Below are 27,238 nucleotides of genomic sequence, written 5' to 3' on the forward strand. Positions count from 1 at the left end.
AGATTAGGCGATGGTTTCTTAAGTATGACACTGAAAGCACAAATAACCAAAGAAAAGTAGATAAATTGGACTTCTTCAAAATTAAAAACTTTTGTGTATCAAAGAACACTGTGAAGATAGTGAGATATGGAAGTACCAGTATCTTTTTTTTAGAGGGTAAATGGGTTCAGAATTCAGAGTAGAATTCTTAGTTAGAGATAGAAATTTTCTCATCATCAGTTAATAGATAACCTAAATATGATAATGCATGGATAGATGTGAGGAATGCAAAGAAAGGAGCCCTAGGGGATTGTCAGCACTTAAGGGTTGAGTAGAGAAAGGAAAGAATGATCTGGGATGTTGAAAGAAGAGAATGAATTATCATAGAAGCTTCCTCCACTTAATTTTAAACTTTTTGAGGGCCATAACTCTCATGTTCATTATCCAGTTCTCGTCATAAAGCAGGTTTTCAGTAAATGTTAAATGAAGGCTGAGAAGTTTTAAGAAAGAGTGGTCATGCAGTGTCAAATGTAGCAAATAGGTTAACTAGTAACAAACACATCTTTTATAGAATAATTTTAGTGGAGTCTACATGCGAGAGAAAAATGGTAGGCTGCTGAGGACTGAGGAGTGAATAGTTTTGAGAGAGTGGGAACAGGAAGTGAAGATACTCTTTTTGGAAAGCTTGGTTATGAAAAATAGTAGACGTAGGATAGTAGGTAAAGGGCGTGTTATAAGATAGACTTCAGCATTTTTATAAGGTAAATGGAAAGAGTCAGTAGAAAAGGAGAAATTGAAGGTATAGTAAAAAGGAAGGGTATAGGAAAAAGGAGGTATGTGAGATTCATTGAACATTATCTTAAGAGTAGAAGGAATGGAGTGAAGATACTAAGTTTGAGTAGGAATAGGAATACAGTTTCCCCTGAAGTAGGCATAATGAAAAAGATGGTATGGGTGGAAAAAGTGTTTGGGTGGTAGGTAAGGAATTTGGGGCATCAACACATTCATGTACTTTTTTAATGGAATGATTAGTAGTGTCATCAGATGAGATTATGGTGAGGGGGAAAGGGTGATTGTCTCAAGGTCTGGGTGGTTTTTACTCAAATGTGGCACGGTATCTTGCAGCCATAGTAGGTATAAGCTGGATGAGCTTGACCGAAACCTAACCCTGTAAGGGTAGCCAACTGTAAAGAAGATATCAACAGATAACTGACTAAATAGTGTATATAAGCAATAGCTAAGCTTCCCTTTGGGGAGACAGAGTTTTGGATGTGAATCCTCTTCCTTTACTTGCTGGAAGTAAATAAAACTACCTAACGACAACCATGTCTCATTCTTGAATAGAACACCTCAAATGGCAAACCCCTTGAGTTCAGTAACAATTGCAGGGGATGAGTTTGAGTGAAAAGGGAGAATTTTGAAGCCATTGAGGGAAATGAGAAGACTAACTGAACTGGATTACTTACAAGAAATGTAATAATGAATTTTTCATGATTCTGGTATATATAGTTGTGTGATGATTTTTCCCCCCAATCTTAGGCCTCACCAGCCTGAGTGTCTAAGTAGGCAAGTTTAGCAATTGGATTGATCTTGGTCTAAGTTTTATAGGCCATTGTGGCAGAAATGGTAAGTAGGCAAGAAATCCCAGTAGTGAGAGTGTGTAAGGTTATAGGCCATTGAGTCTAGGCTGAAAAGAGAACAGAAGAAACCAGAAAGTATCTGCTGGAATATTAAGTGGTCAAGATGGATATTAAAGTTTAAGATTAAATAGGAGGAATGGTTGTTGGTTATGACTGAATGTAACATCTGGCTATCAAATGGATTTCTGAAGTGGAGAGAAAGTGAGGTGATCAGAGTTGAGGAGATAAGGTAACTATAAAGCTAGAGTGTTATAGGATTCAGTTACATAGGAAGTGAGTTGCTTAGAATGGTGGCAGAGCAAGGGTTGGAAAGATTTTGAACCAGATTCCAAAGTCTTTAGTGAATGTGGGAGAGGGACCAAGAGGTCAGTAGATGCCAGTAACAAGGAGAGAGCGGTAGCAACATGACATAAACCTCAAAAGAGGTACTCTTATTTGAGGCTAAAGAACCGTGATAGTGAACAAGGAATGAATTCCATGCTTTGCATCTGTTAAGTGGGAAAAAGAATAGCTTGCACTCATACTTTAGTTTAGATAAGAAGATTGCTAGAGTGTTATTTAAATTGGTTTGGGATTTAGGGTATTTGTTTACAGTGGAACAATGTAAAGTGTTATCAGGAAGTATAGCTATTGTAGGGAGTGTGATTTTCAAGGAGGGGCATGTACACAGCAGAAGTGAGATCAGAGTGCATAGGGGAGAGGAATTAACTGGAGAGGCTTAATTAATTAGTTATTGGAGGGGCTTACATTTTGGTTGATTATGGTAATGATGAAGAACATGGTGAACTTAGCTGATTTCATAATTTTTATTAATCTGTGGGAAAATGCGTTTATGCTCACAGACTAAGAAACTGACTTATGCACAAAGCTAGATGATTTCATCATGTTCAGTTATACTTAACAGTGTTTAGCAATCTGTGGCCTTTCCTCAGTCTTCCATAAAAGAGCCTAGCATGCAGCTGTTTTCTTCTTTGGCATACCTTAGCTCTGGGTGAGGAGGAAGGCAGGGTTGGAAATGATTGGTGCAAGGGTTTAAGCACTTATGAAAATTCTGACACATATTGCTTAGAAAAAATTCTAAATGGATGGATAGCATAATTGGTAGTAATGACTGTAAATTTCACAAATGGGCACAATAAACACCAAATGAAGAAAATGTAACAGAACCACTGGGTTCTATTGTCTGCCGCCAAAAAATAACCCCGTAACTCCCAATGCCAGAGTCTTATGAAAAGGAAGGAACTATTTATTCAGAAGTTATACAGGTTCAGAATAATGGCAGAATTCTGTTTTTAAGTCCTAAAGTCCCTTAAAACTAAACACCTATAAACACACACAGTCCTGCTTCCCTTTGCCAAACCAGGCCAGTCAGAGGTACTGTCTGTCTCTCAAGAAAAGAAATAGAAGTCTGTAGCTTAGCTAGGCAGGTTCCCATTCTAACTAACATTTGGGCTTCATCCAGGTGTCTGAGCTTGGGTAGGCTTCTGCTCTTAATCCAAAACCACATGGCTCCTCCTCATGGTGGGCCAGTGGGGGTTCCTTTCAAGCCCGGGTGGCCAAGACCCCCACATGGCTGCTACACCCTGCTTTTCTGCTCCTTTTTAAGCTGCATGGCAGAGACCCCTGTATGGCTAAGAGAGTATGGCTGCCTGCGCTTGTGTTTAAATCCTCACCCTGCTCCTCTGTAACCTCACTTCTGACTCCTCCCCCAATTGGCTACCTCTGCTCTTCCCCATATCTCCTGTCTTTCTCAGCTGTCATGGTTAGTCCAGGAAGGCATGGCCCCCTGTCATGGAGCCAACAATTTCCAAGCTCTCTGAAAAGTTCTGTAGCTGGGGGACCACCTCCCGGCTACATCATGGGTTAGAATCATGCCCATCTCCCTGGCTTTGCCAGCAGGCACAGCTATTAACATTACTAAAACATTGGCCAAGTTCTTTAGATGTGCAAAGTAAGTCAGTGTCCCTACTCCACATCCTCTTCCCCCAGCCATATTAGTGGGGGTTTTGGGGCCCTCAGCCTCTGCATCATTTTGGACCTCATTCCACACCTGTTACAAAAACAACATCATTTGAATATTGATTTCAAATCTACACAGTGGATCTGGGTGAAAGTTAGAGGGATGGCCATATCTTGATAATGGAAAACATTCTTGTTCTTATTCAGTTGATTCTAGGCTAGATGATGACTGAATAGGTTCCACACAGTATCCTGGATAATTGAATGACTCCTGTGATTAGGCAGATAATCACTTGAAGCCACTGAGTGCTGTAAGAATGACAAATAAAATGCTGTTCCTTTCTATTATATGTAAATGTTCCAGTCAGTGATTCCATATGCTGGAATCTGTAAGGAGATATTACTAGTTTATTATTAAGGGTACAACCCAGAAACTGCCAAATGGAAGAGAGGAGTAGGGGGAGATATGAGGGAAGGGGCATGGAGCTTCCATGCCCTCTCCAGACATACTGCCCTTCTAGCCCCTCCATGTATTCATCAATCAGGAAGATAATTTTGTTTTTTAAGCAGATTTTATTTAATTTACTTTTTAAAAGATTTTATTTATTTATTTATTTTTTTAGAGAGGGGGGCAAAGGAGGGAGAAAGAAGAGAAACATTGCTGTGTGAAAGAAACATCCATTGGTTGCCTCTCACATGCCCCCACCTGGGGACCTGGCTCACAACCCAGGCATGTGCCCCTACCGGTAATTAAATCAGTGACCCTGTTTGGTTCATAGCCTGGCACTCAATCTACTGAGCCACACCAGGTAGGGCCAGATTTTATTTTAGCAATGGAATTCTCTATTATTTCTCAAGAGCATTTTTAAAAGATACTAACCAGTGTTGTTGAGGAATGGTTTGTGAAAAAGTATGTTCCATCTATAAGTTTGAGAAACTGCATCTCTACCTACCTTCACAATTCACTATGAACATCAACTTTCATCAGCTTAATCAGGGCTCAGTGAAATGATATTAGTACTAATAATTTAGCATTTATTGAGTACTTATTTTAAGGCTCTGTTGTAACAACTCCACATTGTATTAATCTTCCTAATCTTAATCTTCTACAATTATTGGAGTGTTGAAATAACATACCCAAAGTCACATGGCTAGGCTAGTAGGTAGAAGGACCAGGATTCAAACCCAAATAGACTGGATCCAGAGGGCTTTCAAGCAGTATATGGTACCGTTTGTAACAAATAATGAAACTGATTTAGTGTTAAGTCCAGCATTTCTCAAACTTGGTTGACTATGGAAACTCTGGGAGGTGCTGCTTTGAGTGAGCTTTGAAGACCACACTAGTGGTCTTCAATTGTTTAAAGAATATAACTACTTTTGTATTTTTTTTTTACCTTGGCTTTCTGTTGGTAATATTAAATTATATTCCTTTACAATGACTTCAGAAATTTTTAAAAGGTCAATGTCACTTCATAGTACTTTTGTGGTACTAAAACACTTTGTAATCCAAATCACTATTTTACTCTACTCTGCTTTCTCTGCTCTCATATTTTTAATAATTTTTTAAATATAAAACAAGTTTAGAAACTGATAGCTGTGGAACATTCTAATAATTGACATATAAGTTTGAACCTTGGCTCTACCTGTCTGTTAGGTATGTGACTTTAGGAAAAAGTTAATTCATTTCTTAAAACTTCTGTTTCTTCCACTAAAAGACAAGGTTAATTATTTTTCAGGGTGGCTATGAGAATGAAATGGGAAAATTCATGTAGTGTCTGGCACATAAAAGGTTTTCAATAATGTTAATTACCCTTTTGGTTTTTTTCCCTAAGATTGCCTGGATTCTGTACTGTGAATGAATTATGAAAATAATTTTAAGAAGGATCAGTTTTAAATTTGAACTCAGTGTTATGCTGACAACAGCTACATTACTGATAAAGTGATGTCCTGATACAGGTTATATGTGAGTTGAAACCAGTTTCCTTCCGGCTTTCCAACTGACATAATAAGCAAAACCTGACTGGACAAACATAGACCTATTTATTAGATCACTTATTATTAATGTTAAACTAGCTTTGGTGCTGACTACTGTTCTTTTTGCAATTTCACTGTTGTCATTTAAAATCTGACACCTTCAAAAGCTTCATAGAATGCTTAATGGTTTAAATCATTCTCTAGAACATGTGAGGTATATTTTCCAAAGTGGTCTTCTCCAACTAGCAATATGTTCAGAATCATGCATGTTGTAAAGAATTGCTTATATGAGGTCTGTCCAGGAAGTATTCAGCCATGTACTATGAAAAATAAAGACATTTGTTGAAGGAGATACAAGATACAGGAAACATTGTACATAGGATAGTGATGCCTCAGTCCCCTTCAAAGTGGGCAACTTGGGACCTCATGCAATTCTCCTAAATGCCATCAGCTGCCCCGTCATATTTTCCATATTTCTCATCAAAGTTCTGAAATCTCTTCCCTTTCAAAGGTGATTTTAGTTTTGGGAAAAGCCAGAAGTCACAGGGCGTCAAATCTGGGCTTTAGGGGGTGCTGAGGCACCTGGACGATTTGATGTTTCACCTAAAAACTCTGCACAGGATGTGGGATGTCTGAGTAGGCGCACTGTTGTGATGAAGCTGCCAATCACCAGTTGCCCATAGCCGCAGCCTTCTGAATCATCTGAAGAGTTTCTATGGTGGACTGTTCAAGCTTAACGCAAAATTTGATGCAGATTCGTTGCTCTACATGCTGAGTCATTTTGCATGTGACAGCTACATAGTACACATATTCACTCAACAGCATCAACTTCCCCCACTGACTAGTACAGTGAAGTCATCATTGTTCACACACGCTCATTTCAGTCTACTCTCCTTGGCTGCCAGGTTATATTGATGTTGCTCAAACCATTCTTGTTATATTAACAATGGTTGGACTTTTTTTCTGGACGGACCTTGTATTTTCACATTTACTACTGATGTTTGTTAGTTTTTCATGCCAATCAACTTTTGGGTTTATAAACTCAAAATGGATAAAAGTCTCAAGTATAGTCATGATACCATAAAAATACTAGAGGAAAACATAGGCAGTAAAATTTCAGATATCTCATATAGCAATATTTTTGCTGATAAACTTTGCTTCTAGGGTAAGGGAAATAATGGAAAAAATAAACAAATGGGACTACATCAAATTAAAAAGCTTTGCACAGCTAAAGAAACCATCATCAAAATAATAAGGGAACCAACTGTATGGGAGAACATATTTGCCAATAATTCATCAGACAAGGGCTTAATCTCCAAAACATATAAAGAGCTTATACAAATCAACACTGGGAAGACAAACAATCCAATTAAAAAATGGGCAAAGGACCTGAATAGACACTTCCTCAAGGAGACATAAAGATGGTCCATAGACATATGAGAAAATGCTCAACATCACTAGCCATCAGAGAGATGCAAATTAAAACCACAATGATATCACCATCCACCTGCCAAAATGACTATCATTAATAAATCAACAAACAACAAGTGTTGGTGAAGATGTGGAGAAAAGGGAACCCTAGTGTATTGTTGGTGGTAATGCAAACTGGTACAGCCATTGTAGAAAACAATATTTCCTCAAAACCTAAAAATGGAACTGCCTTTTGACCCAGTGATTCCATTCCTGGGAATATACCTAAAGAATCTTGAAACACCAACCCAAATGAATTTATGCACCCCCATGTTCATAGCAGTGCTATTTACTATAGCTATGATTTGGAAATAGCCCAAGTGCCCACCTGTAGATGAGTGGATAAAAAAATGTGGTACATCAACAGAATGGAATACTATGCAGCAGAAATGAAGAAGGAATTCCTACCTTTTAGACAGCATGGATGGAACTAGAGAGCATTTTACTAAGTGAAATAAGCTGGTTGGTTAAAGACAAATAGCATTATCACCTCACTTATAAGAGGAATCTAATGAACAAAATAAACTAATGAGTAACATAAAACCAGAGGCATAGAATCACGGAACAGACTGACAGCTGTAAGAGGGGAGGAGGAAGGCAGGGACTGATTGAAAGAAGTGAAGGGATTAGTCCAAGAATATATATGAAGGACCCATGGACATGGACAGTGGTGTGGGGTTTGACTACATGAAGAGGGTGAAGGGATTAGTCCAAGAATATATATGAAGGACCCATAGACATGGACAGTGGTGTGGGGTTTGACTACATGAAGAGGGTGCAGACTGCGTAGACGGGGGCAAATGGGGAAAATAGGGACAACTATAATAACATAAACAAAATATTTAAAATAAGCAAAGTCTATGGCGATTTTTCAATTTTACAATGACTTACTCCCTAAGCAAAAAAAAAAAAAGGTTTATTTTGAGCTGTATGAGGGCAATCTCTACTATTTTCTATCTTTAATGTTTTTATTTATTGATTTTGGAGAGAGAGAGAGGAAGTGGGGGGGAGAGAGAGAGAAAGAGGGAGGAACAGCAACATCCACTTTTTGTTCCACTTATTTATTTATTTATTTTGCTATTTTTGTTTTTATTTTCAATATTTTAATTTTTTAAAATTTTTATTCAGTTACAGTTGTCTGCATTTTCTTCCTATCCCTCCACCCCACCCCAACCAATCCCACCTCCCTCCCCCACCTCTACCCTCCCCCTTGATGTGTCCTTGTGTCCTTTATAGTAGCTACTGTAGACCCCTCTCCCCACTATCCCCTCCCCACTCCCCTCTGGCTATTGTTACATTGTTCTTAATTTCAATGTCTCTGGTTATATTTTGTTTGCTTTTTTCTTTTGTTGATTATGTTCCAGTTAAAGTTGAAATCATATGGTATTTGTCCCTCACTGCCTGGCTTATTGCATTTAGCATAATGCTCTCCAGTTCCATCCATGCCGTTGCAAAGGGTATAAGCTCCTTCTTTCTCTCTGCTGCATAGAATTCCATTGTGTAAACGTATCATAGTTTTTTGATCCATTCATTTGCTGATGGGCACTTAGGTTGCTTCCAGTACTTGGCTATTGTAAATTGTGCTGCTATGAACATTGGGGTGCATAGGTTCCACTTATTTATGTGTTCATTGGTTGATTCTTATATGTGCCCTGACTGTAACTTGAACCCGCAACCTTGGCATATTGGCATGACACTCTAACCAACTGAGCTACCTGAAAAGGGTCTAATATTCTATTCTAAGTGTCTCTTACAGCTTCGATACATAGTAAACACTTAGTAAATATTTATTGATGGACTGAATTTGATTTCTAATCCTAACTTTGTGTTCACATGTGGTAGATAAAAATCGGAAAGGATACCAGGCCCCCGACCAGGGTTCCAGTGCCAGGAAGATAAGTCCCCGTAACTTCTGGTTGTAAAATCAAGTGGAAATGAGGCTGTGGGAAACAGAAACTACTGGAGTCCCAGACAGTTTTTTAAAGGGCCTGAGCTTGAAATTATTTGGACTCACTCCTTCTGAGCTCTAGCATGGGGGCAGCAGATTGAAAGGTACCAGAGACATTTGGGGAGGAACTGAATTGTTCCACATCAGGGTGAGAGCTGGGGGGAAGGTTTCTCCCAGACAGAAGTGCTGGCAGAGGCCATTGTTCCTTTGATAAGTCCTCCCCACAACAGAGCCAGAAGCTAGTGCCATATCTGAGTCTCCATCAACATAGCTCATACTGTCCACCCTACCCTGGTGATTCTCTGAGGCCCTGCCCTGCCCAACTTTCAGGCCCACCCTAGGTGATTCCAACACTTTGTCATAGGAATGGTGTGGCTTGGCTTATGCTCCAGATTTTCCTAAATTCTCTCAAACAAGCAGCATCTGGCCTTAGCAAGCCCCATACCTCTCACCAAGTGGACCCAGAACCAGCACCAGCAGCAGCTGCCTTTGGTTCATAGCTTGGCCTTACCCTAGCAACTCCAAGCCCCACACAAGTAGTACTCACCTGCAAATTGCTTTGTAGCTTATACTGGGTGGCTCCAGACAGAATATAGGCGGTGGCTGAACTTGGATGTGCCAACAGTAGTCGAGACTCAATTACAACAGGAGGGTGTACAGAGCCCACACAATGGGCACACCTCAAGTACCCAGCTTGGGTGATGGGAGGTTAAGCCACTGTACCCTACAGGATACCCACTATATTAGGCCACTCTGTTAAGTCTGGAGATGCACCAGCTCTCAATAATACATAAAAACAAACCACAGGGAGGCTGCCAAAATGAGGAGACAAACATGGCCCAAATGAAAGAACAAGAAAACTCCAGATAAAGAACTAAACAAAATGGAGATGAACAATCTACTAGACACAGAGTTAAATCACTGGTTATAAGAATCCTCCATGAATTTAGTGAGAACCTCAATAGCATAAAAAAGATCCAATCAGAAATAAAGGACACATTAATTGTAATAAAGAACAACTTACAGGGAATCAACGGTAGTGTGGATGAAGCTGGTAATCAAATCAATGACTTAGAGTATAAACAAGCAGAAAATACCCAATCAGAACATCAAGAAGAAAAAAGAATCCATACCCCCCTTCAAATGAGGATAGTGTAAGGAGCCTCTGGCACAACTTCAAGTGTACCAGCATTAGCATCATGGGAGTGCTGGAAGGAGAAGAAACAGAGCAAGAAATTTGACACCTATCAATATTTGAAAAAATAGTGAAAGAAAACTTCCCTAACTTGAAGGAAATAGACATAGAAATCCAGGAAGCGCAGACAGTCCCAAACAAGATGAACTCAAAGGGGCCCACGTGAGACACATCATAATTACAATGCCAAAGATTAAAAGACAAAGAGAGAACCTTATAAGCAGCAAGAGAAAAGCAGTTAGTTACCTAAATGGAGCTCCATAAGCCTGCCAGCTGACTTCTCAACAGAAACTTTGCAGGCCAGAGGGATTAGCAAGAAATATTCAAAGTGATGAAAAGCAAAGTCCTACAACCAAGATTACTGTACCCAGCAAAGCTATCATTTAAAATTGAAGGACAGATAAAGAGCTTCCCAGATAAGAAAAAGCTAAAGGAGTTCATCACCACCAAACCAGTATTATATGAAATGTTAAGGTGTCTTCTTTAGAAGAAGATAAAAAATATGAACAATAAAATGGCAATAAATACATATTTATGAACAACTGAACATAAAAAGCAAAATAAACAAGCAGAACAGAAACAGAATCATAGATACAGAGGATGTTTTGATGGTTTCTAGATTGGGGGGGTTTGGAAGGATGGGTGATAAAAGTGAAAGGATTAAAAGTACAAATTGGCCCTGGCTTGTGTGGCTCAGTGGATTGAGTGCTGGCCTGAGAACCAAAGGTTTGCTGGTTCAATTCCCAGTCAGGGCACATGCCTGGGTTGCAGGCCAGGTTCCTTATGAAAGGTGAGCAGGAGGCAACCATACATTGATGTTTCTCTCCTTGTCTTTCTCCTTTCCTTCTCCTCCCTCTAAAAATAAATACATAAAATCTTTAAAAAGAAAAAAAAGTACAAATTGGTAGTTACAGAACAGTCATGGGGATGTAAAGTACAGCATAGGGAATACAGCAGCCAGAAAACATATCTTTATGACCCATGGGCATGGACAAATGTGTGTGGATCATCTGAGGGAGTGGGGGAGGGGCTGGGTGGAGGGAGTAAAGGAGGAAAAGTTGGGACAACTCTAATAGCACAAATAATAAAATATAATTAGTGAAAAACTATATGATATAATTCTTAATCTCAAATAGCTATTATTTTGTTAGATGTGAGAGAACAAAAGAAGTGGTTGAGCTCCTGGTCAAGATGGCAGCATAGGTAAACACAGCTCACCTCCTCACACAACCACATCAAAATTACAACTAAATTATTGAGCAACCATCACTAAGAACCATCAGAAATTGAGTTGAATGGAAGTATGACAACTACGGAATTAAAGAAACCACAACCATTCAGACTGGTTAAAGGGGCAGAGATGCGGAACAGGCTGGTCCCATATCCACGATGGTGGATAAAAATTCAGAAGGGATATCTTGGGAGCGAGGAGTCCAGACCCCACATCAGGCCCCCCAGGCCAGGGTTCCAGTACCAGGAAGATAAGTCCCAATAACTTCTGGCTTCAAAAACCATCAGGGATTGAGTTCATGGAAGAAACTAGACTAGAAGCTGAAGCAGTTCCTTTAAAGAACCCACACATGGATTTAGTTAGACATACTCCCTCTTACCTCCAGCACCTGGGTAACAGCTTGTAAGGCACTAGTGGCAGACAGAGGAACTGGAGTGTCTGGCATCAAGGCAAGAGCAAGGGGACAGCTTTCGCCAGAGAATCAGTCAGGCAGAGGCCATTTTCCCTTTTATGAGCCCTCCCCCCACACAGAGCCACAGGGATAGCAGGAAGGTGCCATATCTGAGACTCCATCAACCTGGCTAACACTGTTTGCCCCACCCTTGAGACCCCTGAGACTGTGTCCCACCCAATTTACAGGCCTGCCCAAGGTGTTAACAATGACTTTTCCATATGAATGACTGGACTTGGCTCATGCTTCACAACTTCCTAAACCCTACTGAACAAGCAACAGCCTGCCACCGTGAGCTCCTAGCCCCTGTGTCTCTTGCTAAGTGGCTGCAGGCATGGAACTAGCAGCAGCCAGCCTTTATTCACACCTTGGCTTTGCCTGGGAATCTCTAAGCCCAGCACAAGTAGCAGTCATCACAAATTGCTTTATAGTTCAGGCAGTGTGGTCCCAGGCAAAACACAGGTGGGGGCTGACCTTGGCTTGCTCTACCTAGGAAACCCCAGGGCCTATGCACGCAGTGGACAGTTACAGATCACATTAGAGCACCATCATCTTGTCCCTGCATACGTGATCCGTCATGGAGGATGGAGGTTGGTGGTCAGTGGTCACAACCTATCCTTGCAACTGACTGGCCTGGGGAAATCCCTCTCACTGACCTGCCAATGGCAACAAAGGCACAACTACAAGAAGATGGTGTACACAGCTAACATGAAGGGCACACTTTTAACTACCCAGTTTGGGTTCCAGGGGAGGCTGTGCCACTGGGCCCTACAGGACACCTATTACATTAGGCCATGTCACCAAGACAGGGAGTCAGCACCTCTATCTAATACACATAAACAAACACAGGGAGGTTGCCAAAAGGAGGAGACAAACATGGCCCAAATGACAGCACAGATCAAAACTCCAGAAAAAGAACTAAACAAAAATGGAGATAAGCAATCTTTCAGATGCAGAATTCAAAACAATGGTTATAAGGATGCTCAAGGAACTTAGTGAGGACCTCAACAGCATAAAAAAGATCCAGTCAGAAACAAAAGATACACTAATTGAAATAAAGAACAATTTACAAGGAAAAAACAGTAGAGTGAATGAAGCCGAGAATCAAGTCAATGATTTGAGACATAAGGAAGCAAAAAACCAAACCAAAACAAAAAAACCCAACGACAACAACAACAACAAACCCAGAACAACCAGAACAAAAAAGGATCCAAAAAATGAGGATAGTGTAAGCTGCCTCTGGACAACCTCAAGCATCCCAACACTCACATCATAGGGCTGCCGGAAGGGAAAGAGAAAACAAGAAATTGGAAATGTATTTGAAAAATAATGAACTAAAACTACCCTAATTTGGTGAGGAAAATAGAGATGCAAATGCAGGAAGCACAAAGAGTCCTGAACAAGACTGTTGCAAAGAGGCCTACTCCAAGACACATCGTAATTAAAATGCCAAAGGTTAGCCCTAGCTGGTGTGGCTCAGGGGATTGAGTGCTGGCCTGAGAAAGAAAGTTTGCTGGTTTGATTCCCAGTGAGAGCACATGCCTGGATTGCAGGCCAGGTCCCCAGTTGGGGGCGTACGAGAGGCAACCATACATTGATGTTCTCTCACTTTCTTTCTCCCTTCCCTCCTCCCTCTCTAAAAATAAATAAATAAATAAGAAAGTGAAATGCCAAAGTTTAAAGATAAAGAGAGAATCTTAAAAGCAGCAAGAGAAAAGCAGTTTCTTAGCTACAGGAGTGTTCCCATAAAACATTAGCTCATTTCTCAGACTTTGCAGGCTAGAAGGGATTGGAAAGAAATATTCAAAGTCATGGAAAGGAGGGACCTATAGCCATGATTGCTCTACCCAGTAAAGATCTCATTTAGAATTTAAGGGCAGATAAAGAGCTTCCTAGATGAGAAAAAAACTAAAGGACTTCACCATGACGAAACCATTATTATATGAAATGTTAATGGGACTTACTTAAGAAAAAGATCAAATCTATGAAGAATAAAATGGCAATAAATATTTATCAACAATTGAAGATAAAAAGCAAAGTAAGTAAACAAGAAGAACAGAGTCAGATTCATGGATATGGAAAGCATTTCGATGGTTGCCAGATGGGTTGGGTATGTGGGAGAATGGGTGAAGTGGTGAGGGGATTAAGAAATACAAATAGGTTCTTCCGGCCAAGATGGAGGCATAGGTAGATAAACTGTGCTTCCTCGCACAACCAAAAGAAGGACAACAACAAATTTAAAAACAAAAAACAATCACAAGTGCCAGAAAATCAAACTGTATGGAAGTCCAACAACCAAGGAGTTAAAGAAACATTTGAGACTGGTAGGAGGGATGGAGATGAGCAGCCAGGGCAGGGAGGATTTGTGGCAAGGTGATAGCTGGATGACCTGGGCGGGTGACGCGGCAGTTGGCGGAGCGGGCAGTCCCACATTTGTGTGCTGATAAACTGGTAAGTGGGGAGTGAGACAGACTGTACAACCCAGGGTTTCAGTGCGGGGAAATAAAGCCTCAACACCTCTGACTGAGAAAATCTGGGGGGGTTGAGGCAGCAGCGGGAGAAACTCCCAGCCTCACAGGAGAGTTCATTGGAGAGACCCACAGGGTCCTAGAATCCACACAAACCCATTGACCTGGGAATCAGCACCAGAAGGGCCCAATTTGCCTGTGGGTAATGGAGGAAGTGACTGAAAGTTGGCTGAGAGCTGAGCAAGTGGCATTGTTTCCTGTCGGACCCCTGTACCCATTACAGCGCCACAGTGCAGCGACCTGGGTTGTCCTGCCCTGGTGAATACCTAAGGCTCTGCCCATTACTATGTAACAGCTGTGCCGAGACAAGGAAATATGGCCCTAATGAAAGAACAGATCAAAGCTCCAAAAATAGAACTAAGTGTTGAAGAGAGCCAATCTATCAGATGCAGAGTTCAAAACACTGGTAATCAGGATGCTCATAGAATTGGTTGAGGATGGTTGCAAAATAGAGGAAAAAGTCAAGGCTATTAAAAGTGAAATAAAAGAAAATGTACAGGGAACCAACAATGATGGGAAGGAAACTGGTACTCAAATCAATGGTTTGGACTGGAAGGAAGAAATAAACATTCAACCGCAACAGAATGAAGAAACAAAAATTAAAAAAAAATAAGGAAAGGCTTAGGAAGCTCCAGGACCACTTTAAATGTTCCAACATCCGAATCATAGGGGTGCCAGAAGAAGAAGAGAAAAAGCAAGAAATTGAAAACTTACTTGAAAAAATAATGAAGTAGAACTTCCCCAATCTGGCAAAGGAAATAGACTTCCAGGAAGTCCAGGAAGCCCAGAGAGTCCCCAAGAAGTTGGACCCAAGGAGGAACACACCAAGGCACATCATAATTACATTACCCATGATTAAAGAGAAGGAGAGAATCTTAAGAGCAGCAAGAGAAAAGGAGACTGTTACATACAAAGGAGTTCCCATAAGACTGTCAGCTGATTTCTCAAAAGAAACCTTGCAGGCAAGAAGGGGCTGTAAAGAAGTATTCGAAGACATGAAAGCCAAGGACCTACATCCAAGATGACTCTATCCAGCAAAGCTATCATTTAGAATGGTAGGGCAGATAAAGTGCTTCCCAGATAAGGTCAAGTTAAAGGAGTTTATCATCACTAAGCCCTTATTATATGAAATGTTAAAGGGATTTATCTAAGAAAAAAGATCAAAGCTATGAACATTAAAATGACAACAAACTCACAACTATCAACAGCTAACCCTAAAAAACAAAAACAAAAAACAAACTAAGCAAATAACTAGAACAGGAACAGATTCACAGAAATGGAGATCACACGGAAGGTTTTTAGTGGGGCAGGGGAGGGGAAAAATGGGGGAAAAGTGTAGGGAATAAGTAGCATAAATGGTACGTACATAGTAGACAGGGAGAGGTTAAGAATAGTATAGGAAATGGAGAAGCCAAAAGACTTATATGTATGACCCATGGGCATGAACTAAGGGGGCAGGAGGTGGAATGCTTATGTGACCGGGGAGTGCAGGGCAGAGGGGAGTAAGGGGGGGGAAATGGGACAACTGTAATAGTATAATCAATAAAATATATTAAAAAAACCCACACAAGACAATAGGTAGTTACAAAATAGCCATGGGGATTTAAAGCACAGTATAGGAAATGGAGTATCCTAGGAACTTATACACACGACCCATGGACATGAGCAATAGTGGGGGGATGCCTGAGGGAGTGGGGAATGCTGGGTGGAGGGGGGCAAAGGGGGCCACTGTAATAGCATAATCAATAAAATATAATTAAAAAAAGAAGTGGTTGAAAGTTACTGAATATTGTTACATTTATTCCTTACTTTATGGTTCTCATGTACTTATGGATTAAGTTGGCCTTTTTTTATTGCCCAGAATATCCATTTTATTTCATAATTTTAAAAAGATTTTATATCTTTATTTTTAGAGAAAGGGGAAGGAAGAGAGAAAGAGAGGGAGAAAAACAATGTGTGGTTGCCTCTCGTGCACCCCCAACTGGAGACTTGGCCTGCAACCCAGGCATGTACTCTGACTAGGCATCGAACAAGCAACCCTTTGATTCAGAGGTGGGCATTGAATCCACTGAGCCACACCAGCCAGGGCTACTTCATAATTTTGTTTCTTAATAATTAAAGTATAACTGAACTTGGAGAACACAACCTGTGAATAAGTTTGAGCCTTTACCTATTATGAAATGGAGAAATGCTTGCCTCAACATTAGTGAGTTAGTGTATAATTGATACAAAATTCTAGTCTAATTGCTGTCTTGCTTATTGATCACAGTCAACTACAAAGTAGAAAAGAAAGGAGGTGGCCTGAGTAGCTTTTCAGGTCAGTCAATTCTTCAGTATATGATAACCATTTTTATAAACAACTTTCATTAATTGTTATTTCTGTTGCTAATGGATAATCAGACAGTTTCTCTTCCTACCCCTCTTTTAGGAGACATATATGAAAGGGTTCGAGAGAGGTCTTATGTTTGAGTAGACAAGATAAGCATTCACACAATTTTTTTTTAGTATCATTGTGATAATTGAATGCTTTGATATAAAATGATTTCAGTTATTTAAGGTAAGGTATTAACTGTGTGATAATATTTGTATGTAACTTTGCTATAAGCACTTTGTATTCATTATCTCATTAAGCTTCACAACAACCCTGTGACCTTTACAAATTGAGGAACTGAAGCAGAAGCCTAAGGATTTCTGCTATTGATATAATGCTTTTGGCCAGAATTATGATAGCATAAGAATAATGTTGCTTCTTTCTTGCTTCTCCCCCCCAAACTCATTTTTTTGTTATCTTTTTGCTTTGTAGGACAAGTTTGTTAGAGTTCTTAGTTTCGAGAGATCAGATTTAGTTTTCAAGGTAGGTTTTATGTCCTTGGGAAATCCTTAGATACTTTATATCTCTATCTTCCACATTTTGTATCATCTTCACTTTTTTTTTTAAAGTTACAGTTTAATGAGTTAAGTAGTTAGGAATTGTTCATACAAAGTAATTCTCAGTCCTCACCTTATTCCCCCTTCTCAGAGGTATTCATTCTCAATTCTTAGCTGTTTGATATTTTCCTGTGATTTTCAAGTAACATTTGAATTGATTTTACTGAGTTGTCGGTTTATATATGGTTTTCTGTATCTTTATCACTAACTAAACTCAAGATTTCCTACTAACTCCCCAGATTTCCTATTTTCCTTCTCATCATTTGTTTTGTCAGTGTCGTCATGTTGAAGAAGTGCCTCCCAAGCAACGTGCTCCAGTCTGGAGTGGCTTCTATGTCCTCAGAATTCTTTTCTCCTGTGGTGGATCCTCTGTTTCTTCTTGCCTATGTCTTCCTCTTCTTGGTTTACTCCCACATTTTGTTGTAGAACGGGTGAATGGGAGGCAAATTATTTGATACCTTGCATTTATTTATTCATTTATTTTGGAGCGAGGGATGGAAAGAGATAGAGAAACATCAGTATTTTGTTCTTCTACTTATTTATGCATTCATTGGTTGATTCTTCTATATGCTTTGACTGGAGACCAAACACTCAACCTTGGTGTATAGGAATGATGCTCTAATCAACTGAGCAACCCTGCCAAGGCAATATCTTGCATTTCTGAAAATGCCCGTATTTTCCTCTTAACCTTTATTAATAGTTTGGCCTTTCTGTGTATAATTCAGATTGGGAATTGTTTTTCTTCAGAATTTTGATGATTTTGTTACAGCTTCATCCAGCTTACACTATGGCTGCTGAAAAGTTCAAAATCATTCTGATTTTTCATCTGTTGTTACCTATTTGCTCACGTCTGGAAGCTTGTACTATCCTCTCTAGATTTCCTCTGTCTTGAAATTTCAAAAGATATGCTTTAGTATGGATGTATTTTTAAAATTCATTATTCTGTGCATTCTGGGTTTTCAAATAGTAAACTTAACATTGTTTAATTCTGGGATATTTTTCTGAATTATTTCATTTATTTTTCTCCGCTCTGTTTTCTTTTATGTTTTACAGAAATTGAGTTATCTTGACTAGAGTTCCATTTTTTTAGGTGTGGCCCAAAAGTTGATTGGATACTTTGAGTACATCATTGATACTCGTTGACTATAGGTTCACGGTAGGGTGACCTAACTCTGCCATTCATTAGGGGGTCCTTGATATCTGCTTTTCCTTTCTTTTCCCTTTCCAAAAAGAGAAGAGTCTTTTAATCTGCTGCCTGGTGTGTGCGAACTAAGTGAGGGAAGTATATATGTATGTGTGTGTTTACTTTTATGTATGTGTGTGTTTACTTAATCCTGCTGGTTTCATTGACTCTTTCTTCCCACAATGTGCTTGCTGTTCCTCTGTTCAGGAATCCTCTTCAGAGAATTACCCTGTATAATTTTGTCTTGTTGACAGAGACCTAGCAAGCCAATCATGTGGAATGGAAGAAATTGAGAGATTAAGCCATTTGTTTGCCACAATGAAAGCAAAACTTGTGAGAGAGGTACTGGTGCAAAAGGAAAGAGGCTTATTCAGGGAGAAAGGTGGACTACCATCTCAAAGACATCCCCCTTCCTGCGCAAGCCTGGGGTTCTTAACAGCTATAGGGAAGGTAGGGCTTTTTTTCTATCTAATTATCTTGCTAACTTTTCCACCCTTGGGCCCTGTCCCATCTGGCTAGCTTTTGGCCTGCTGGTGTGTAGAACCTACCCCTGCCCCATCTTGGCCAATGAGGGATACTTTCTGGTGCTCACTGACTGTCTGGGATAGTGGGAAGTGAGAGGGCTGCAGGACCCTCCATCAGGAAGCCTGGGGATGCCGTAGCCCTCAGCCTACTTCCCCATTCTGAACATGGTGCTGGCACATCCTGGGGAGCTGGTTGGAGTCTACAGGATACCCCAGATCCCTTGTACTGTGCACTGCCTTCGCAGCCCACCCCTCTGAAGTAGCTAGCCAGGCCTGCACTTGTAATGACAGCTGCCTATGGTAACACTTTCAACAATTCTTTCTAATTCAGCAGTCCCTTCACTCCTGTTTTTGGAGGTACTGTTTCCAATTCCTGAGCCTTTTGAGAATTCTGTGGACTAAGTCAGATTGGTTTTGGCTTTCCACATTGCAGGTTTAGGATTCAGCTTTCTTGGTTCTTGTGTTAGTTACCATATGCTTTTCGGTCTTCAACATTTGTTTATTTATTTTGTATTTTATTTTATTTATTTTTATTTATTTTTTATTTTTATTCAGTTACAATTGTTTGCATTTTCTCCCCATCCCTCCAACCCACCCCAGCCAATCCCACCTCCCTCCCCCACCTCTACCCACCCCCTTGATGTTGTCCTTGTGTCCTTTATAGTAGCTACTGTAGACCCCTCTCCCCACTATCCCCTCCCCACTCCCCTCTGGCTATTGTTAGATTGTTCTTAATTTCAATGTCTCTGGTTATATTTTGTTTGCTTTTTTCTTTTGTTGATTATGTTCCAGTTAAAGGTGAGATCATATGGTATTTGTCACTCACCGCCTGGCTTATTGCATTTAGCATAATGCTCTCCAGTTTCATCCATGCCATTGCAAAGGGTACAAGTTCCTTCTCTCTGCTGCGTAGAATTCCATTGTGTAAATGTACCATAGTTTTTTGATCCATTCATTTGCTGATGGGCACTTAGGTTGCTTCCAGTACTTGGCTATTGTAAATTGTGCTGCTATGAACATTGGGGTGCATACAAACAAATGTTGGAGAGGATGCAGAGAAAAGGGAACCCTAGTACATTGTTGGTGGGAATGCAGACTGGTGCAGCCACTGTGGAAAACAGTATGGAATTTCCTCAGAAAACTAAAAATGGAACTGCCCTTTGACCCAGCAATTCCGCTGCTGGGTTTATACCCTAAGAGCCCTGAAACACCAATCCAAAAGAACCTATGCACCCCAATGTTCAACATTTTTTAAAAGATTTATTCATTTATTTATTTTTAGAGAGAGGAGAAGGGAAGGAGAGAGAGGGAGAGAAACATCAATGTGTGATTGCCTCTTGGGTGCCCTCTACTGGGGACCTGACCTGCAACCCAGGCAGGTGCCCTGAGGAAGAATTGAACCAGTGACCCTTTGGTTCGCAGGCTGGCGCTCAATCCACTGGGTCACACCAGTCAGGGACAGATTTTTGTTTATGCCTTAAAAATACCTTCATGGCATATTAGCACAATTTTGAGAAGGAATGAATGTGTGTTTAATCTTTGATTTTTACTTGGAATATATTTCTAGATTTTTTTGTGTTTAAGCTTCCCTTTATTTATGTATTTATTTTTTTAATTGTGGTGAAATAAATATAAAATTTGTTAATCATTTTAAAGTGTACAATGTAGTATCATTAAGTACATTCACAATGTTGCACAACCATCACCACTGTCTACAATAGTTCCAGAACTTGCCCGGGCTGGTGTGACTCAGTGGGTTGGGCACTGGCCTGCAAACCAAAGGGTTGCCGGTGTGATTCCCAATCAGGGCACATACCTGGGTTGCAGGCTGGGTCCCTGGTTGGGGGCGCGCTAGAGGCAACCACACACTGATGTTTCTCTCCCTCTCTTTCTCCCTGTCTTCCCTTCTCTCTAAAAATAATTAAAATCTTAAAAAAAACCAAAACCCCAAACCCCCATAAATACTAATGCAAAAAAATTTACTAAAAAAGAAAAGAAAAATTCCAGAACTGTATCACCACTCCAAAAAGAAAGCCTATATCCATTAAGTAGTCATTCCCTCTTCCTTCTCTTCCCTAGCCTCTGGCAACCACTGGTCTGCTTTCTGTATCTATGGATTTGTCTAGTTTGGATATTTTATCTAAATGGAATCACACAATATGTGGTCTTTGAGTCATATAGTTTCACTAAGCACAATGTTTTTGAGTTTCATCTATGATGTAGTGCAACTCAGTACTTCCCTTTTTATGGCTTATTTCCATTGTGTGGTAATACTACATTTTGTTTATTCAATCACCAGTTGATGTACCTTTTGGTTATTTCTACTTTTCAGCTATTGTGAGTAGTATTCCTGTGAACATTTGTGTACAAGTTTTTGTTTGATACTTATTTCAATTCTTTAAAAAAATTTTTGTTTACAAATTTATTTGCATCAATGTGAGTTTATTTGAGTACACTGTGAAAGTACTTCATCATACCAAATTGCACAAATATGCCAAGGGACAAGATCTCAAATGGATATGTACCTAGGAGTGAAATTGCTGTGGTAACTCTATGTTTCACTTGCTGAGGAAGTGTTCAACTGTTTTCCACAGCAGCTACCCCATTTTACATTTCCACCAGCAGTGCTCAAGAGTTTCGATTTCTCCACATCATTGCCACCACTTGTTATTTTCCTTTAATTTTTTTTTATTATAGCCATTCCAGTCTGTGTAAACTTGTATCTCATTGTGGTTTTCATTTGTATTTCCTTAGTAACTAATGACATTGAGCATCTTTTCATGCTCTTGTTGGCCTCTGATTATCTCTTTTGGAGAAATGTCAACTGCTTTGCTCATTTTTAAATTGGATTGTTTGTATTTTTATTGTTGAGTTCTGAGAATTCTTTATATATTCTGGATACTAGATAATCTTCAGATATTTGATTTGCAAATATGGTTCTTTCCCTCTAAATGTTCTTTTCCCCTTGAATGCTTGTATATTCTATGGCTGTGGTGTAATATTGACAGATATTGTCATTCATGTTTACTACTCTGGTTATTTGGAAGGATTGTATTTTAGGTCCTCCTAAAAAAAGGAAACTCTTTAGATGGGGTGATATTTGAGCAGAGACCTTCTGTACAGGGATGACTGGACTATCAAAAGTTTGGTGGGAGAATTCTGCTTCTTCCTCAGATGTACAGAGTTATTAAGATAGTGTCATTCTCACCCTGAAAACCACTAGAAGCCAAATAAGGGTCATTTTTTTAAAAACCTGTGAAAGAGCTGAGGACATAAGGAAACCTGAATGAACTAAACTGAAGAATGCACTGAAACCTTCATAGCATAGGAGAAACCCATGGCTGTCCTGGCATAGAACAGCCCATGGAAGAGGGATCTGCTGTAGATGGGGAAAGAAGATCCAGCCAGACTTTCAACAGACTTGAAATTGCCATACTTGGGCTGGTCTGGCCAGCTAAAATCATGAATAATCCCAGTTCCCCCTCCACCAAAGAGCAAGTCTGTACTCACCATCTATGTCTTATGTGTAAGTCTGTACTGAATGCTCAGGGAAGGTAAGCCATAAGCCTGGGAGGGAAGTAGAGCTGATGGAGGTCCTCTCTGAGGCACAGAAACTTCCCCGAAATGCACATCAACCGTCCCCAGAAAACAGGGTTGAAGAAGGGTGAAGGAGTAGAGCAGGAGAGCTGAGAGAAACCTACCAGAGGCACTGGAGGCCTTCAGTTATGGAAGGCTGCAACCAGGAAAGTCCTGGAGGTGATCCCTACCCCACACTCTGTCATTCTGTGCTTTCAATCACCAAGGACTGGGCACAGGGCAGAAGAGGTAAGAGAAACTCCTCCAATTCATTCCAGGCCTTCACATAATGTAGGGAGGCTGTCTTGCAAAAGGAAGGCCAGGAGGAGGGATGAAAGAGCACTGGAGGTGCAGAAAACAAGGTGTGGGACTAGAAAGTGAAGAGAATTCTCTAGCAAATGAAAAACCTGGAAGTCATACTTAAAGCACAGAGAGAACACCTGTTGTTTTTCTTTTTTTTAAAAAGTAAACTTAATTTGTTTAGAATAGTTTTATATGTGTAGGAAAATGGCAGAGAGAGTACAGAGATCCCATATACCCCACACCCAGTTTCCCATTATTAACAACTATATTCGTTTGCTGCATTTGTTATAAGTATTGAACTAATACTGTTACATTATTTTTAGCTAAAGTCCATACTTCATGCACATATCCTTTGTTTTTACCTAATGGCCTTTTCCTGTTTCAGGGTCCCATCCAGAGTTCCACATTATATTTAGATGTCATGTCTCCGTAAGCTCCTCTTGGCTATGAGTTTCTCACACTTCCCTTGTTTTTGATGACTTTGACAGTTTTGAAGAGTATTGTTCAGGCAATTTATAGAGTGTCCCCCTATTGGTATTTTTCTCATGATTAGATTGGAATTTTTGGTTTTTCAGGGGAAGACCACAGAGGTTAAGTGCCATTTTTAATATATTAAATTAAGGATAGATTGACAACATGACTTATCAGTGTTGATGTTGACCTTGATCACCTGGTCAAGGTAGTGTTTATCAAGTTTCTCAACTATAAAGTTTCTCTTGTTTCCTAATCCTCACCTGTGGGTTTATTAATTTTAGAGAGAGAGAGATGGGGAGAGAGGGAACAAGAGAGAGAGACAGACAGAGAGAGAAAGGGAAACATCATTGTGAGAAAGAAACATTGATTGGTTGCCTCCCATACACGCCCCAACTGGGATTGAACTCACAACCTAGGTAAGTCCCTGACAATTGAACCCACAACCTTTTGATGTATGGGACAATGCTCCAACCAACTGAGCCACTTGGCTGGGACTAAAGTTACTCTTTTTTCTCTCTCTTTCCATACTGTACTCTATGGAAGGAAGTCACTTCTGTATAGCTCACACTTAAGGAGTGGGTAGTTATGCTCCCCCTTTTTGAAGGTGGAGTATCTACATAAATTATTTGGAGTTCTGTGTAGGAGATTTGTGTCCTCTTCCTCATGTATTTATTTATTCAATCATTGTTCATATCAGTATTGACTCATGGGTGTTTACTTTATATTTGAGGTTATAATACAATTACTATTTTATTTTGGTGAAATGGTTCAAATTTGGTTATTCAGGACTCTTTCAATTGGCTCCTGTGTATCTTTGACATGTGTGTGTGTGTGTGTGTGAGAGAGAGAGAACACACTTGCTTACTTTTTTGTGCTGCATAATGCTCTAAGTCCATTTTGTGTATTTCCTTCACCAATTGGCTATTTCTCCAAAGAGCCTTGGTTCTTTTTATTGGAGAATAGAGAAACCAAGATCTCAGTGCTAGATGTTCTTGATGCTACTGTGGTGTTGTTGGTTGTAGGTTCTCTCAGCTAACAGTCAGGAAATATATGTGTATGTACACAGATTAGTATATGCATATACCTGTAAATATTTTTATGTCTATATTATGCTAAATGTGAATTCTTGCTGAGGTATCCAACTCTAATCCATTACCACATAGATCATTATGACTTTCTCCCCTTGCTTATCTGTAAACTCCTATTCCAATAGAAAGCTGTCTCACACCATCTGCCATCTGTTTACTTAATTATTTAGTTCCAGTATACATGTAAAGTACTCCCACAGTTTTGAAAACTGGTAGTTTAGCTGTGAAGCACAGGCAGATCTCTAGAATCCTACTTGGGCTCAGATCCCAGATCTTGCTAAAATGAAAGTCCTGATTTCTATCCTCAAAATATTTGAATCCATTGATGAACTGAATCAAATTCAAGCTGCATCAAAGTCCAGACCCAGTTTAATTACAGTTGAGATTGACTTAGACCCCATTCTAGTGGTCAGTCAGAAGGGTCCTATCTATTTACAGGAGTGAAATATTACTTATTTCAATTATTATTGTATTTTTATAGAAAATGTTGGCTTAATAATAAATAAATTAACAAGATGCAAAAAAATGTGAACAAAGGTCAAGAGAGGAAGCAATCAGTAGAGGAAGACCCAAAGGTAATACAGATAGTAGAATTATTAGACAGGGATTTAAAGATAACAATGAAAAAATGCAAGAGGATCTAATAGTAAAGTGGACAAAATGAATGAAAAGATGGGATTTTTAGTGGAACCATGGAAACTATACCAAAGAACCAAATTCTTTGAAGTTCTATAAATGAAAAATACAATATTGGAAATGAAGAATGTATTACATAGGTTTAACAGCTTCTTAACATATCAAGAAAAGATCAGTGAATATGAAGAAAGGTTGACAGAACATATTTAAATTGATAAACATAACAAAGAATAGGGGGCAGTTAGATAAAAGCTCCCAGATTTGTGGGATAATAGTAAATAGTCTAACATCCATGCAATTATATATACAGGAAAAACTGTGGCTGAAGCCATGTTTGAGCGCATAGTAGTTAAGAACTTCTAAAATTGACAAACTCACAAATTCAGGAAGTTCAACAATCCCCAAGAACATTAAATACAAAACAAAATAAAAACAAACCAACAAATAAAAAATCTCAGACCTAGGCACATCATCTTCAAACTGCTGAATACTAAAGAGCAAACTTACAAGCAACAGAAGAACACATCAAATACATGGGACTAACTATTTGAATTATGGCTAACTTCTCACCAGAAAAAAATAGAGGCTTAGAGACAATGGAATGGCATTTATAAAAGTGATGAAAGAAAAAACACCACCCTGGCCAGTGTTGCTCACTTTGTTGGAGCGTTATCTCATAACCAAAAGGTTGTGGGTTTGATGCCTGGTCTGGGCGCATATGGGAGGCAACTGACTGATGTTTCTCTCTCTCCCTCTAAAAGAATTAAAAAAAAAATGTCCTCTGGTGAGGAGAAAAAAGAACTTATTAAAAAAAAAGAGAAAACCCTCACCAAACTAGAATTCTATATCCAGCAGAAATAGCTTTCAAAAATAAAGACAAAACATATTTCTAGACAGATTAAAAAAGTGAAAGAATTTGTTTCTAACAGACCTAGACTGCCAGGAAATGTTAAAAAATGTTTCATGATCTAAAGACAGAAGAGACCATATTTGGAGACCAGGGAGAGAATAAGTGAGGATAAGAAGGAGATACTGCAGGAGGAGCTGAGGGACATGAAGTAAGACCAGTCCAGAAGCAGGAGAAGGTGGAAAAGAATTGAGAAAGAGCAGATGTGGCTCTGAAGGCAGCCCGGGCAGAGACTGAGGCGCTGTACCAACAGGATAGGCAGTACCGTAGGGACTACAGTGAACTTCAGTGGCAACAATTGGAACTGCATGGTGAACTAAGGAATGTGGAAAACTGGCTGTGGTACACTGAGACCCAGCTAACCTGACTGGAGAAAACCAACACCTTCAGGTCAGCATTTGAAATCTGCCATGATGGCCCCTTGACCATCATCAGTAACTTCAGATTGGGCTGCCTCCCCACTGTTCCCTTGTGCTAGAATAAGATTAATGCAGCCTGGGGGCACACAACCTTGCTACTGCTAACACAGTTGGTCTGGAGTTTCAGAGATATTGACTCATACCCTGGGGCATTTCTATCCGAAGTCTTTAGTGGAGGACCCAATTGAGCTGCCCTTGTTCTATAACAGGAGGCAGAATGCTCTCTTGTATAACAAGTTTGACCGGCAATGATGGCTTTCCTGGACTGCAGGAGTTCAAGGAAGAAGCCAAGAAAGGTGGAAAAGGCCTGATTGAAGATCTTGGAACCAGTGGTGAATTCTATTTCATCAGAACTCACTTGAATACATAGGAGTGGTGGACAAAGGCCCTGAGACTCCTGCTTACAAATTTTAAGTAGTGTCTCACTTGGTCTCCTTAAGGTATTGTCAAAATTAACTTTTTTCTATGACAGAGAAGATAGTTTTAGTATCATTTCTTTTTTAATTGCAGTTGGCATACATTATTATATTAGTTTCAAGTGTACACTACATTGATTATACATTACATAACTTACTAAGTAATCATCCTGATGAATATTCACCCACCTGACACCATATGTAGTTGTTATAATATTACAGACTGTATTCTCTATGCTGTACTTTACACCACCATGACTATTCTGTAACAACCAATTTGTACCTATTAATCCTTCACCTTTTTCACCCATAGCCCCCAACCTCCCTACCATCTGGCAACCTTCAAAATGTTATCTCTGTCTATGATTCTGTTTCTGTTCTGCTTGTTCATTTATTTTGTTTTTTAGAT

At 39.7% G+C, this 27,238-nt stretch overlaps 1 protein-coding gene and 2 pseudogenes across 1 annotated transcript in view; all 3 read left to right on the top strand.

Moving 5' to 3' along the window:
- Positions 1–27,238, top strand: part of LOC112305418 (large ribosomal subunit protein eL29 pseudogene) — a 47,015-nt pseudogene that overhangs the window by 18,674 nt on the left and 1,103 nt on the right.
- Positions 1–27,238, top strand: part of SHLD2 (shieldin complex subunit 2) — a 161,972-nt gene that overhangs the window by 18,488 nt on the left and 116,246 nt on the right. The gene's annotated exons all lie outside the window — the stretch shown is intronic.
- LOC112305386 (beclin-2-like) lies at positions 1,769–26,831 on the top strand (annotated as a pseudogene).

This window comes from Desmodus rotundus, chromosome 4 (assembly GCF_022682495.2).
Source record: "Desmodus rotundus isolate HL8 chromosome 4, HLdesRot8A.1, whole genome shotgun sequence".
Taxonomy (NCBI): Eukaryota; Metazoa; Chordata; class Mammalia; order Chiroptera; family Phyllostomidae; genus Desmodus; species Desmodus rotundus.